Source organism: Nomascus leucogenys, chromosome 12 (assembly GCF_006542625.1).
Source record: "Nomascus leucogenys isolate Asia chromosome 12, Asia_NLE_v1, whole genome shotgun sequence".
In the NCBI taxonomy this organism is placed as follows: domain Eukaryota; kingdom Metazoa; phylum Chordata; class Mammalia; order Primates; family Hylobatidae; genus Nomascus; species Nomascus leucogenys.
In genome coordinates this window covers 92,630,078-92,643,179 of record NC_044392.1, presented here as the reverse complement: position 1 = coordinate 92,643,179, position 13,102 = coordinate 92,630,078, and the positions used below count along the sequence as shown (strand labels likewise).

The following is a 13,102-nucleotide window of genomic DNA, read 5'->3' as shown; positions in this document are numbered from 1 at the left end:
CACACTTTGGTTAAAATAATCAATGCACACAACACACACACACACACACACACATTCACATACACACAAACACATTTAAGGGGGCAAAAATGTGCTATAGCAGAACAAAAAATAAGTGGACCCTTTTTAATTACTTCATTCATAATATAAAGTGGTGGAGGATGAGCAAAAAGGTCAGGAAATAATAAATATACAATTTAAATCTCTAAACTAATTTACCTTTTTTTAATACCAGCTAAAGCCAATGAAAATAAACATGTATTCTATTATGTTACACCATTACAGATTATTATTAATGCCTTGTTTCCAATTTTAGGCAATTTTGGTATAATCCAAATCTATATATTAGCCAGGGTAGGGGGTTTTGCTTGAGGTAATTGACATTATATAGTCCAAAGCACAGGAAGAAGTAAAACATATCTGTAATCTTCACCCATTTCCAAACAGAAGGGGATAATCGGGCCAATTCTTCTATTGTACGCCCTCCCTCTTCATGCAGAGATTCCTTTGAAGTCAGAGGGTGATGAAGGAGCTGAGGCTGAGAATGTGGCTGGAGGAAAAAAAAAAATGAATATTATCAGGCCAGAGTCTCATAACCATGTTTTATGCCACATTAACCATTGGGTTTGCTATAATGCAGGGCCTTTGTATTGTCGTTTTTACCTTCTAGTTTAATCAAGGATCACTAATACAACTTTTAATAATATACTGGGGTTGAAAAAATATGTTTATTTGAACTCCCTTAGGTGAGATTCACAACCCAGCCCCTCAAAAATGTAAAGAAATAATTTTATTTAGAAAAAGCTAAAAATGTAAAAAGCATCACTTTCTGCTTATATGTAAGTCTAGATGAAGCAGAAAAACTGACCAATTAAATTGGCATTCAGAGTGAGTACAGCACAGAGAAGAAGTTATGAAGGAGGTGCGGATTTATTTACTTGTCAAGCAATTTTCTCTCACTTTCTCCTTACTTCCTACCATCTTCAAGGAGAGAGAAAACGTTAGCTTGCATTTATGTCACCAAGCTAAAAGTTTATTTCTTAACCCTCCTTTGTTACAAATCACAGGGAGCATGAATGTATTTGAGTGCATAGAGGGAAAGTTATATAATTCAAGCAATGATGGACTGACGCTGTGGAGTGTCATTAGACTTAGGTGAACAGACAGCTGTCCAGAGACTCTTCAGTTTCAAAATCGCCGACAAGAGGAAAATGACTGAAGACAGGAGCAAGGACAGAACCAATCAACTTGTCAGGCTGCGAAGCTATCTAAGAACAAGACAAGTTCTTCCTTCAATTAATATACATTATTTAAGAACGATGCTAAGCCATATGAGAGATAGTAGATGTACAAAGACAAATCACATGATTCTTAGAACATTCAAAGTTGTGTGGAGGTGAAAAACGTGTTAATAAACAGTAACAAAGAATATGACAAACGTCATAATACAGGTGTGTACTTAGTGCTATGAGAAGACAAAGAAGGGAGTTGTTAACACTTCTTTGAGTTTGGAAAGAGGTACTGGATTGGTGAATAATAATTTCACAAAAAAGTTAATAAATTAAGCTGCATCTTCAAGTATAAGTAGGTATTCATCAAGCAGAAAAGGAAGAAGTGGCCATTCCAGGCAGAAAAAATAATGTAGATTCAAACCAAAGCGTGTCTTATTCAGGGAAGAAGAAGTTGTTGAGTATGACTATAGCATATGGTATACAGGCTGTGTGGTAGGAGGAAGAGTCTATCATAATTCAGCTCCAAATTGCAACCCAATAAACAAAGCCTTGTATGTTATGCTAAAGAGTAGGGACTTCATCCAGGAAGCAGTGGAAAGTCACCAAAATGTTTAAGCAGGGGAGTAACATGATAAGAATCGTGTTTTAAAAAATAGCTGGCATTAGTATAGAGGAAGGCTTGGAGAATGACAAGAATAGAATCGTTTTTATGAGTTATAGAGAGGTTGAGAATTAAAAATGTGAGCCTTTGCTATGATAATAAATTAAGGAGGGATTTTAGGTTTAGGAGGTATAATTAAAAATAAAACAAAACTGGCAACCTCAATACATACAACCTTTCACGTGCATACTATCAGGTTTGGGTCAGAGTGATATGGGTAGAAAAAATATGTTTCCAGTATAGTTAATAGTAGAAGATGGGTGCCTAAGTCAGAATCCCTAGAAGCAGGGCCCGAGAGTAAAGTTGTTCTGAAAATGATTTACAAAGGGAGTGCTCTCGGGAAGAAGGAAACGAGGAGCAGAATAGGCAGAAGCAGGGAAGAAGGTAGCTAAGAAGGTTGAAAACTGGCCTTAGCTGAGCTTGCTCCTTTGGGGAGCTCTGGAGCATATATTGTACCACAGAGTTAGCTCCTCTTATCCCCAGGGAGGATAATTCTCAGGTAAGTTAGCTTGGTTCAGCTGAGGGCTAATCTTTGGGAAGGAGAGAGCTATGAGCTGTTAGCAGCCAAAAACACTTACAGCCGCTGGGGAACAAGAAGGATGCCAACAGCAGCCACTGCAGGCCACCCCTTGCACTGCTCAGAACCACTTGCTTCTAACATTTAGTTTACTCCATTCAGGCACAACAGCTTCAGTATTCTGGTTAGTCACATGTCCTGGGCTCCTGTATAAGATAAAGATCAGTAAAACAAACTGTAGCTTCCACTGCTGCAGTGTGTCCCAAGCCCATAACATAATCATCATCTACCCCTTCATCACTCTTCCAGATGTTCCTCCTTATGGGCGAGTACTTCTGCAGGTCTAGATGGATTGCCTGAAGGCAAAAGCCACATTCTCCTAACTTAGGAGTCTAAGCACCTGATTACCAGGCCCTAATCTGGTTATGGTTGCTGAACTTGCCTGTTACAGTTAAACAAGACATGGGAATACCAAGATGCGGCTCAACAGATCACTTGAGCGACAAACACATTGCTCCCTGTCTCTAACATGTAGCAGCATTTCTGCCTCCTCATGATAATCAGGTCATTTATCCTGCCAATACAGCAACTTTTTGTGCCAGCTAGTCTATTGGCATAAGGAGCTCAAAGTAATCTGGCAATAGCCATAGCTTTAAGTTTACTGAAACTTTTCCTAGATCCCCTAGGTGGAAGTTTCCCTCCTGTGGGACTTAGGACCTCTAGACTCCCAAAACCTGAAGTTGCAGGAATGGGTCCCTGAGAGTGATGGTTGAGTGGAGTTCTTATTTTTACTCTTTGATTCCTGTACTCATGTATTCTAATCATCGAGGACAGAGAACCATATAGTATCTGTTGCTTTAAAGTGCACGTTATACTCCAAAAGATAATACTTACCCCATAGGATGCCATCTCTAAGCTGGTGCTATAACTGGGCCAGAGTGTGGTAGGACCAGTGAACTCCACGAGCATGTGCCCATTGCCATACCTCCTTTTCTATAAAGTGAGTTCCTTGGTCCAATTAACATGATTTTATCCATATGGTCCACAAAGATGATGCCCTGTAGAATGTCTATACAGTTCCAATCCCTACAGACTATATTTGGACCAAGCTGGAGAACTCACATAACCCTGGGACAAGATCATGACTCTTGTTATTAATCCATATGAATGCAAGCTGCTTCTGATCCCCCCTCCCTAATGGGTATTAAAAATAACACATTTGCCAGAACAATAACCACATATCTTGTATCTGGTTAACTTGCCCAAGTAAATATATCACATGCAGCGTAACAGCTGTGGTTGAAACTACAACTTGGTCCAGTTGGCAGTACTCTGCTCAGAATTCCATGATCCATCTAATTTGTGTATGGTCTAGATTGCTCAGCTATGTGCAGATAGAGGATCTTCACCTATGTATCCTTTAAATTTTTGAGACTATCTATTTTGAGAGTAGTATTTATTTATTTATTGCACTAGTCTGTTAAATTTTCCTCAAGATGTGATAACTGGTTTTGATTTACTAACTTGACCATAGAGGATAGTTTCAAAGACTTCCACTTTGATAGTACAATAGTTGGTCAAGAAAACAATGGGAGAATTCATCAACCTCTAACTGGCTATTGCCAATTATACATTCGAGGACTAGAAAAATGATCATTAAATGAGTGTGTAAACCCAGTAGACCCACTGTGAAATAAGTCTAGATCAGAACTCCATTTATTTCTTGACACTTACATGCCCATACTCTAACAAGCGGCCCGTGATGGTGCTGTCAGCATCAACTCATATCTTGTATCTACCAATCCTAAAAAGATCTGAGCATTCCCTTTGTTCCAGTGTACAGTTTTCTGAGTAAATACTCTTGGCCCTTTTGGGAAAGAACTGAGGAGTCACACACTTACTATAATGTTGCAGTTCCTGTCTCATGGAGACCTAGCATCTCCTTCAGTCAATAGTTTCTGGGTAAGAGAACTCACTCAGGTATGAAGACAAGGCAAGAAATTATGACTTTCCATTGAGACGTCTGATCTCAGCCTTTTGCTCATTATTTTCTATCTCTTTTGATTATGTGTATGAACCAATACCCTTGTTGGTGACTCATCTATCTTGCCCTTTCACATAGTAACCATTTCCATGGATACCTTAGGACAGTTCCCACCCCCAACCACACAGCAGCCATTTCAACCCAGTTTCCCATTGTGGTGACTGCACTCACTTTGCTTCTGACAATTAAGTGCTTCCCTGTGGCCCCTGTTAATCAGGAATCCTACCATCCCCCTTGCTACAATGGACCCGTCTTTTAACCATATGTCCTTCTATCCCTGGTTTAAGAAGGACTGTGCTTCTCCACAATGTTGGAATCTCTCTGATCAGTAAATTCCTCATCATGTTAATAAACAGCGTGTCCTCCAAGCTCTCCTAAGGAACATAGTCAGATATGGATATTTCAATCTTCCATAATGAACCCATTTTTGCATGCTCAGTTTTTTTATTGGTTTATTTCTTTCTCCACAATCTATTACTATAATGCCAGGATCTCTACTTCATTTCATGTGACTCATTACTTTTTCCAAGCTACCAAGAGCTATCCCGGTCTTACATTACTTTTCATATAAGACTCTGCTAGGTATTAAATCCTGTGTTACAACAGAACAACCCCATATGAGAAAACTGTCCATTACATAGCTTTATATTATGCCAGAACCCTCAGGATCCACTCCCAGGCATACTCTTTGAGCATACATACAGTCAAGTCCTAGATATCACATGGAGTGTGTAACTCATTTCCTTTCTTAGCAGGCCATCGATTCTCTAGCTGGGTCATGCTGAAATGTGGCCCAAATTATCAGTCTGACTTCCATGAGGGAAAGTACAGGCAGATCTGAGGATTGTCTTATAAGGCACCTACCTCATTTGAGACCTTGTCATAGTCTTCATGAAGAAAGCTTTCTCTTCCAACAAGAGAAAAGGGGGCTTACCAGCCATTTCTGTGAGCCACACATGTTCAGGGGACAATGTAGTTGTCAGGTGCTCATCTCCTCAGATATCCCTATCCCAAACTTCAGGCTACTACTCCTTTTTTTCAGAGCCCTAAATTTGCACAGGAAGCTTGCCTAGGCTGAGAATTTAGCCTCCTTTAAAGTTCTTCCACTTCTGCAAATGAGCCATGAGTCTGATCTCCAAATCTGTCTGTTTTCTAGCTACAAGGGAAGAATGTCTCTTTAAATGATGCTAATGAGGTTTTCTGACTCTCACATTTTGCTTTAAATGCCAAATAATAGAACTGAGTCTGTGTATTAAGCAGACTCTAAGATGGCTTCCAATGAGCCTTGCCTTGTAGTATTCATGACATTGTGTAATCCACTCCCTTAAATATGGGCTGGCTTTGTGACTTAGTTTTAACCAACAGAATATGACAAAAGTGATGGGACATCACTTCCATTATTAAGCTACATAAGATTGTCACTTCCTTCTTGCTACCAGAATCCCTCTCTTGCTGGCTTTGATCAATTAATCTGCCCTATTGGAGTGCCCCATGTGGCAAGAAGCTGAAGATGGCCTTCAGCGAATAGTTCACAAGGAGCTGAATCCTGTCAACAATCACATAAGCTTGAAAGTGGATACTTCCCCAGTTGAGCCTTCTGGTGACACCCTAGCCTTAGATAGTACCCAGATAGCAGCCTTGTAAAATACTCTAAAGCAGAGGACTTAACTAAGACATCCCTGGACTCCTGACCCATGAGAACATGGAGATAATAAGTGTGTGTTGTTTTAAGCTGCCTAACTTGTAATAATCTGTGACAAATCAATCGATATCTAATACACCCTGTTATTTTATCTCTTCAATGCGTCAGTGATATTTAGCAACAATTAGCCATATCTTTAGAGTTCCAATTTCCCCATACCTCTCAAAGCCAGAGACATTGCATCAGCTACTGCATCCTCTTCTACCTATATCTCAACCCAGTTTGCTGTCATGGGTGAAAATTTTAGCCAGAGGTAGGCAAATGTTTTCTGGAAAGAACCAGATGGTAAATGTTTTAGGCTTTGAGATCATATGGTCTCTGTCTCAAATACTCAATTCTGTCTAAAAATTGTTAAATGAATGTGTTCCAATAAAATGTTATTTACAAAAAGAAGTGAGTTGGGTTTGGCCTACAGCCATAGTTTGCTGACCCCTGATTTTAACAATCACCCTGCTATATGATGCCAGGGACTAACAATAATGCATCTACCACCAGTGATAAAAGCCTTATTGCCATCCACCTCCCGAATCTCAGCTTAGTCTCTGCTTCTTAGGACCCTTCCAGTATCATTCAACTTGACTTGGGATCTCTAAAAGCAGAAACTAAGAAAACGATTCTTATAAAACTGATTTATTGAGGGAGTACTTTCAGAAAAGGGGAAGGAAGGAGAGGGCAAAGGAAGAAAGCTAAGCAAGAAGTATGTTCAGCTGAAAACTGTGAGAGCTTGGTCCTACAGGAAGCTCTGGAACACCAGAGGTCAATTCACCCTTATAGTATGTGTGTAGGTGTGGGGAAGGGGGTGTAGGCATGGGGAAGGGGGTGCAGGCAGGGAAAGAAAAGCTTTCATATTCCTTATATCAGTAATGTATTGGCTGTTGGCTGCCTGGGTGGGGGAATGGCCCAAGTAAAGCAATTTCCCTTCTCAGGGAAGGGAAGTAGCTGGGTATGGGTACTTTCCTATTCCTTCTTTGGGACAACCCATTTACCCCAATTACATTTCTGTTTATGGCCTAGAAGCATTTTCATTAATTTCTAAGGAATAGAAATAGGATGGTCAAAATACAAAGAATATTAATAATGCCAAAAGGATGCAAAATAATTCCTGTTCATTTTGGTTTTGTATTTGATAGGTGTTATCACTTTTCTTAGCCCATTTGTCAAAACTAGAACTAACATAGTCAAAGTGAACAGAATGGAATGACAGTTTGGGGAGCAATTACAAGAAACATGTGCAGTAGCAGGATAAAACACAAATAGCTCAAAGTTCTCATATCACCTGGTGCTCACTATTAAATAGTGTAATAACAGTCACCCTAGAGACCAGCTGCTTCCGTTTCTATCCCACGGTATCCCTTACTAGAGCTGTAAACTTGGGTAAGATATTTAAATTTCTGTGCCTCCTCAGTTTCCTAATCTGTAAACTGGGGTTAATGCTAGTATCTACCTCATGAGATCACTGTGGGCAAAAATGAACTAATACGTGAAGCGTTTACAATAGTATTTAGTGCATAGTGTACACTGAGCATCGGCTTGGTTATTGTTGATGTTCCGTTATTTGTGATCACTCACTTATCTACTATCTTCTTTAAATGTAGCTTTTTCAGTGTACCTTAATTTGGGTTTTGGGCCCTATTACCTCTTGTTCCTATACTTTGAAATATTTGAAAATATAATTAGAATAGTCTACAATCAGCAAATTTCAAGTCTCTTTCCTAGACTGCAAGGAAAATTCTGCAAAAAGCCATATTCTTGAGTTCCTTTTGTAGACAAACAGTTAAAAGTGTACCTATGCTTCTAAGCAAAAACCATTAAAAAAGAGTATCTCTATCCACATCTGAGATGATTATCCTTTAGTAATGAATCTAAAGAGGCTCCAATTTTTTGTAAGGTAAAATGATGCCTAAATTATGCGAAGTTTGTTGGCATGGCTGACCACAAGCAAGAAGCTTCAGAGAGTTCAAAAATAGAGGCTTCTATATGTTTCTGCACATGGATAGACAACTATGTATGTATGTAGAAACACATAAAGAATATTGTTTATTGTATGTTTATATACACTGGCTCAGGAGAGTATAAGCTTCCAATTATTAGATTTATAAATATACTTTTGAATGTATAATAATGCAGAGTACAAGATTTTGTACGTTGGAAACAGATGAAATATATCTGATCCCCATCATCTGCCTGGCACTTCTGCTTCTCTTCATCTTTATAAATCACTGCTCAATAAACAAGAAAATAGGAATCAAGCAACCATGGAGATTTGGAAGAAAGATCACAATTATTTGACAAGTGAAACATCTGGAAAGGGATCATGGCCTCATTATCTTTCAAAAATAGTTAATGAAACTCCTCTTTTAGTTCACTGAAGAATTCAAAGTGGAAATGCTTCATCAAACATTAACTAAGAAAATGCATGCCAGTGCTTTGGATAAGTCAAGTTGTCATTCTGCTCCATAAATATTTATCCTGCAGATGGTTTTTGAAACTACCAGTTTCCTTATTATAAGGAAAAGTTAAGTTAGTATATTTATTTTAGATTATATTACAGAACTTTTCAACAGTTGGGATTTTTAAAAACATTTATTCCATTCCTTTTCCTATTTAAAATCAGTGGCTTGAATTGAACAAATCATAACGTAGTTAGAATTCTCACACTTAGCAGGTGAAAGATTGGTCTCACCTATTATGTGTCTTCTTGACAATGTAAAAATCCATTTAAAAATTAGAAATCTTTTGAAATCCTACCTTTCAGAAAGAAAATATTTAAAAATTGATAAGCCATTGGACAGCAAACAGCTTTTGAAAAACAATTACATTGAAAAAGTAAATCATTTTCAATCCAAATGTGATTGTGCCTTTCTGGTTTTAAAATGTATCCTTTTATAAGAATATAAGTATAATAGAATAAGTAGTAACTGGTGTAAAGTGAAGCAGCAAACACATTTAATATAAACACACTGCATTGTGTCTATTTGATTCAATCACCAAACACTTACTGAGCACTGACTAGATGTCAGGAACTGACAGGTGCTAAGAAGGCAAAAATGAAATGGTGGTTACTGCCTTCAGGGAACTCCTAGTCTAATGGAGGTGACAGACACCTCTACAGCTATCTATAATAGAGTGTGACATGTGCTATGCTAGCAGCACCAGCTAAGTATTACAGGAGCAAAGGGGTGGGGGATGGGAAGTAACCTCCTGAATCCAGTTTAAAATTGAGAAATGCAATACTTTTTATGAACCAAGGATTACAAAGAAAGTCAGTCAATATATAAATGAAGACAAACAAAAGCCTTTGAGGGAACAAATTTAGAGGACAATTCTTAACTGTACCTTCCCAGTAAACATGGGAGTAATAACATTTAAAGAATGGAAAGATTGTGAACAATGTGCCTGTTTTTACATCTCAAGAGTATTTTTGCAGGATGTAAGTTGTGACTGTAATGACAGATTTCTGTGCAGTGGCATTCCTAAAACTGCTATGAATGTACTCAACTTCATTAAAATCATTAACAATTACCAAAGATCATTATTTCAACATGGCAGTCAACCACATGCTAAAACTAAATTTGCACCTAAGTATATTCAGTACTGGGGCAAATGTGGTCAAAATTGATTAACATTTAAGAAAATTACAATGTCACAAAAACTGAAGTGCCAAGCTCTTCATTCCATTAATAAAACTTACTTAGTTTGGCAAGATATAAATAATTACATGAGCCTGCAATATGAATGTATTGCCTTAGCATTTGCTTAGCTCTTTGGGCTATTAAATAATAGTTCTATATCTGAGTATCCTAGTCCATTTGGGCTGCTATAACAGAATGCTATCGACTAGGTGGCTTATAAGCAACAGAAACTTATATCTAACAGTTCTGGAAGCTGAGAAGTCCAAGAGCAAGGCACCAGCAGATTCAGCGTCTGGTGAGGGCTGCTTCCTGGTTCATAGGCAGCTGTCTTCTCCTTGTCCTCACAGGGCAGAAGGGGTGAGGGAGCTCTCTGGGGCCTCTTTTATAAGAGCACTTTTCCCATTCATGAGGCCTCTACCCTCATGACCTAGTCACATACCGAAAGTCCCACCTCCTAATGCCATCACAGTGGGAACTAGGATCTTCTTTTTTTTTTTTTAACAACTGGTAATCAATTTATTAAAATAGTTGACTTAAGCATCCGCAATGGTGGCTTCCACTTCAACTCCTGGCTCAATACTGAAGTCATCTGCTTAACAATCTCAAAAGGACTGTACAAGTCAATGAGTCGCTTGTGGAGTCTCATCCCAAAATGATCCCATGTCTTAGAACCTTCACCACAAGGATTTTTTCTTGTAGTGATTCTCAAACTCTTGGTAGGCATTCGAACTGGTCCTTTCACTATGAGATTCTTTTCCTTTCCTCCTCTGATCAAGTCAGCTCACACCTTCTCCAGAGATTTTTACATTGCAGCTCATTAGAGCGATTCGAATTTAGTGAATTGTCACCTCTGGCTCCAAGGGTGTTTTTCCTGTATCCTTAAAAGCCACGGCTGCTGCTCAGCTCCCTGACCGACTTATGCCTTGGCAAGAGCGAACAGCGATGAGTCAGGAGAAGGAGCGGGCAGATGAGGGCTCCGCACCACCTACGACCGTGTCTTCCTCCAAGAGGGAAACTAGGATCTTAATTTATGAATTTTTATTTCCAGAATCCCTGGATTTTACTTTTTCTTTTTTGGACAAGTTTCTGAATGAGGTAATTAAAATGTATCAAGCAACAGAAACTTTTGGCACAACAAATTTTTTTTCCTGAAAAATTCCCCACACATTTGCTTTTGAGAGGTAACACACAGGATTAAGTAGTCTCCAGCTTTCTGCCTTAGTATTTGTCTTGGCTTTTGGGTGATGAGTGGACACGGCTATGTACAACTGCTGCTTCTTGAACTCTTCCATCTGTCTGTCCCCCATCTGTCTGTCTTTGGTTAGTAAGATGGTTTTGCCTTATCTTTTTGAATATTTGAATAACATGATTAAATTTTTAAAGAAGTCTACAAAATAAGGATTTAAGCACAGTCCCTGCCCTGTGAATTTATAAGATAATGAAAAGGCACCTTTCAAACAAAGAAAAGATGGAAAGATATTCTTCCTGAGAAAAGTATATAACAATAGGGAAAAGCCAGTCGTCTCTTTTCTAATCCTTTGCCTTTGACATCTGTCATTTGGGGGAGAGGGTTATGTGGGTGTTGGGTGGTGTTATAGTAGTAGTTAAAAAGTTCTCTTCATCCTGTGATACTGATTCTCTACTCTTTGTCAATAACTTCCTATCTTACATATTACTTTCAGATATTTTCTCTCTTTAGCTTACCACCAATGAATTATATTTGCTACAAATATAATTCTTTGTACAAAGGCAGAAAATGCATATGAAAAAATAAAGAAAAAATATATTTGCTAATATTTTACATGTTTGAATTAAATTTTAAAAAACACGATAGCAACAGCAGTAATGATAAAAATGTGAATTTATTTAGTGTTTCACAATTTTCAAAGCATGTGTACATATATTATCTCATTTGATCCTCATAATAATCATGTGGATAGGTAGAACAGGCATTATTGTTTTCATTTTACACATGAGAAAATTAAATACCTTAACTGGGTTACCCCAGAAATGTAAGACAGAGATTCAAATGCAAATCCCATTGTTCCTCCACTTACAATGGGGTTACATCCGGATAAACCCATCTTAAGCTGAAAATGTTATAAGTCAGAAATGCATTTCATACCCCCAATAAACCCATCAAAAGGTTCTAAAATCTTAAGTCAAACCACTGGAAGTCAGTGACTGTTTGTATTTTACTTGAGCTGATCCCCAGAAACATTGATAGGGAATGTGGAATGAGTCAGAAGGGAAGAAAGCCAATAGAAGATGTGTTTTCAAGGTGGTTTCCAATATGGCAGTTCAGTCCTGCTGGGGAGCTATGAAAACTGGTACACAATGCAGCCCAGTGTTAGCTTAATTAAGGGGTAAAGAAGCTGGAATATTTATCTACCAACTCTCCACCTATCTTTGGTTGAAGTCTGCCTCCAGAGGTAACAACTGTAGTGTACTTCTGGTTTGCATTTTTTTTGGTAAACTGAGCATATTCTCAGAGCCAGAAAAAAGTCCGCACTCCCAGAGTCACAGATGTTCAGAGTAAGCAGCTTTCAAGGTGCAGAGGTGAATGACGGGTGGGGCAGAATGGTCTCGGTTAGCCAAACTCAACAAGGTTAAGCAATTTATCCAACTAGAGTTATGCAGCTAATATTGGCAAGACCATGAAGGGACTTAGGTCTTTGGCTGTTTGGATAGATTCCTTGATAGAGTAAAATAGATGTCATTTCTTGTTCTCAAAGTGTAGGTTAGGAAAGAGAATAGATAAGAGAAAATATATTAAGTGTGGAAAAAAATATTCTTTCTAAAGGTCTTACAATAATTGAGATTTGTTCACCCTGTACATATAATAAAATTATTCAAAACCTGAAGCTTTTATAGAATGCAAAGAAATATCAATATACGGACCTTTACATAGCAAACATGCTAATACTCTGCCAATATACATTGCCAAGGTTTTCAGTCCAATTGGTGGTATTTTGCTGAGAACACTGGAACAAATTTTTGTATTTACGAGTGCCATAACACGTTTAAAGGACATGTATATTGCAGAAAATTATGACACACAAGTGGTCAGGCAAACATTATGTGGAAAAGTCCCAGCTGATGTGTATGTTATCGCTAAACAGCCTCTTCACATCAGTGGCACTCACGCCTCAGTTTCACAGTTGTGAAATATTTGCATACAGATGTGAAGGTATTCTTGTGGCTTACTCAATAAACCAGAATGGGGCTTTAAGCACCCCTGAGTTTTCAATTAATGTTGTTGACAGAATGAATGGCTATTTATGCCACGAGCCTTTCATGTTCATTCATGGTAC

At 38.3% G+C, this 13,102-nt stretch overlaps 1 protein-coding gene and 1 pseudogene across 1 annotated transcript in view; one reads left to right on the top strand and one right to left on the bottom strand.

Moving 5' to 3' along the window:
- Positions 1-13,102, top strand: part of ADGRL2 (adhesion G protein-coupled receptor L2) — a 693,508-nt gene that overhangs the window by 281,879 nt on the left and 398,527 nt on the right. The window lies entirely within an intron of this gene.
- Positions 10,322-13,102, bottom strand: part of LOC100596390 — a 76,962-nt pseudogene continuing 74,181 nt past the window's right edge.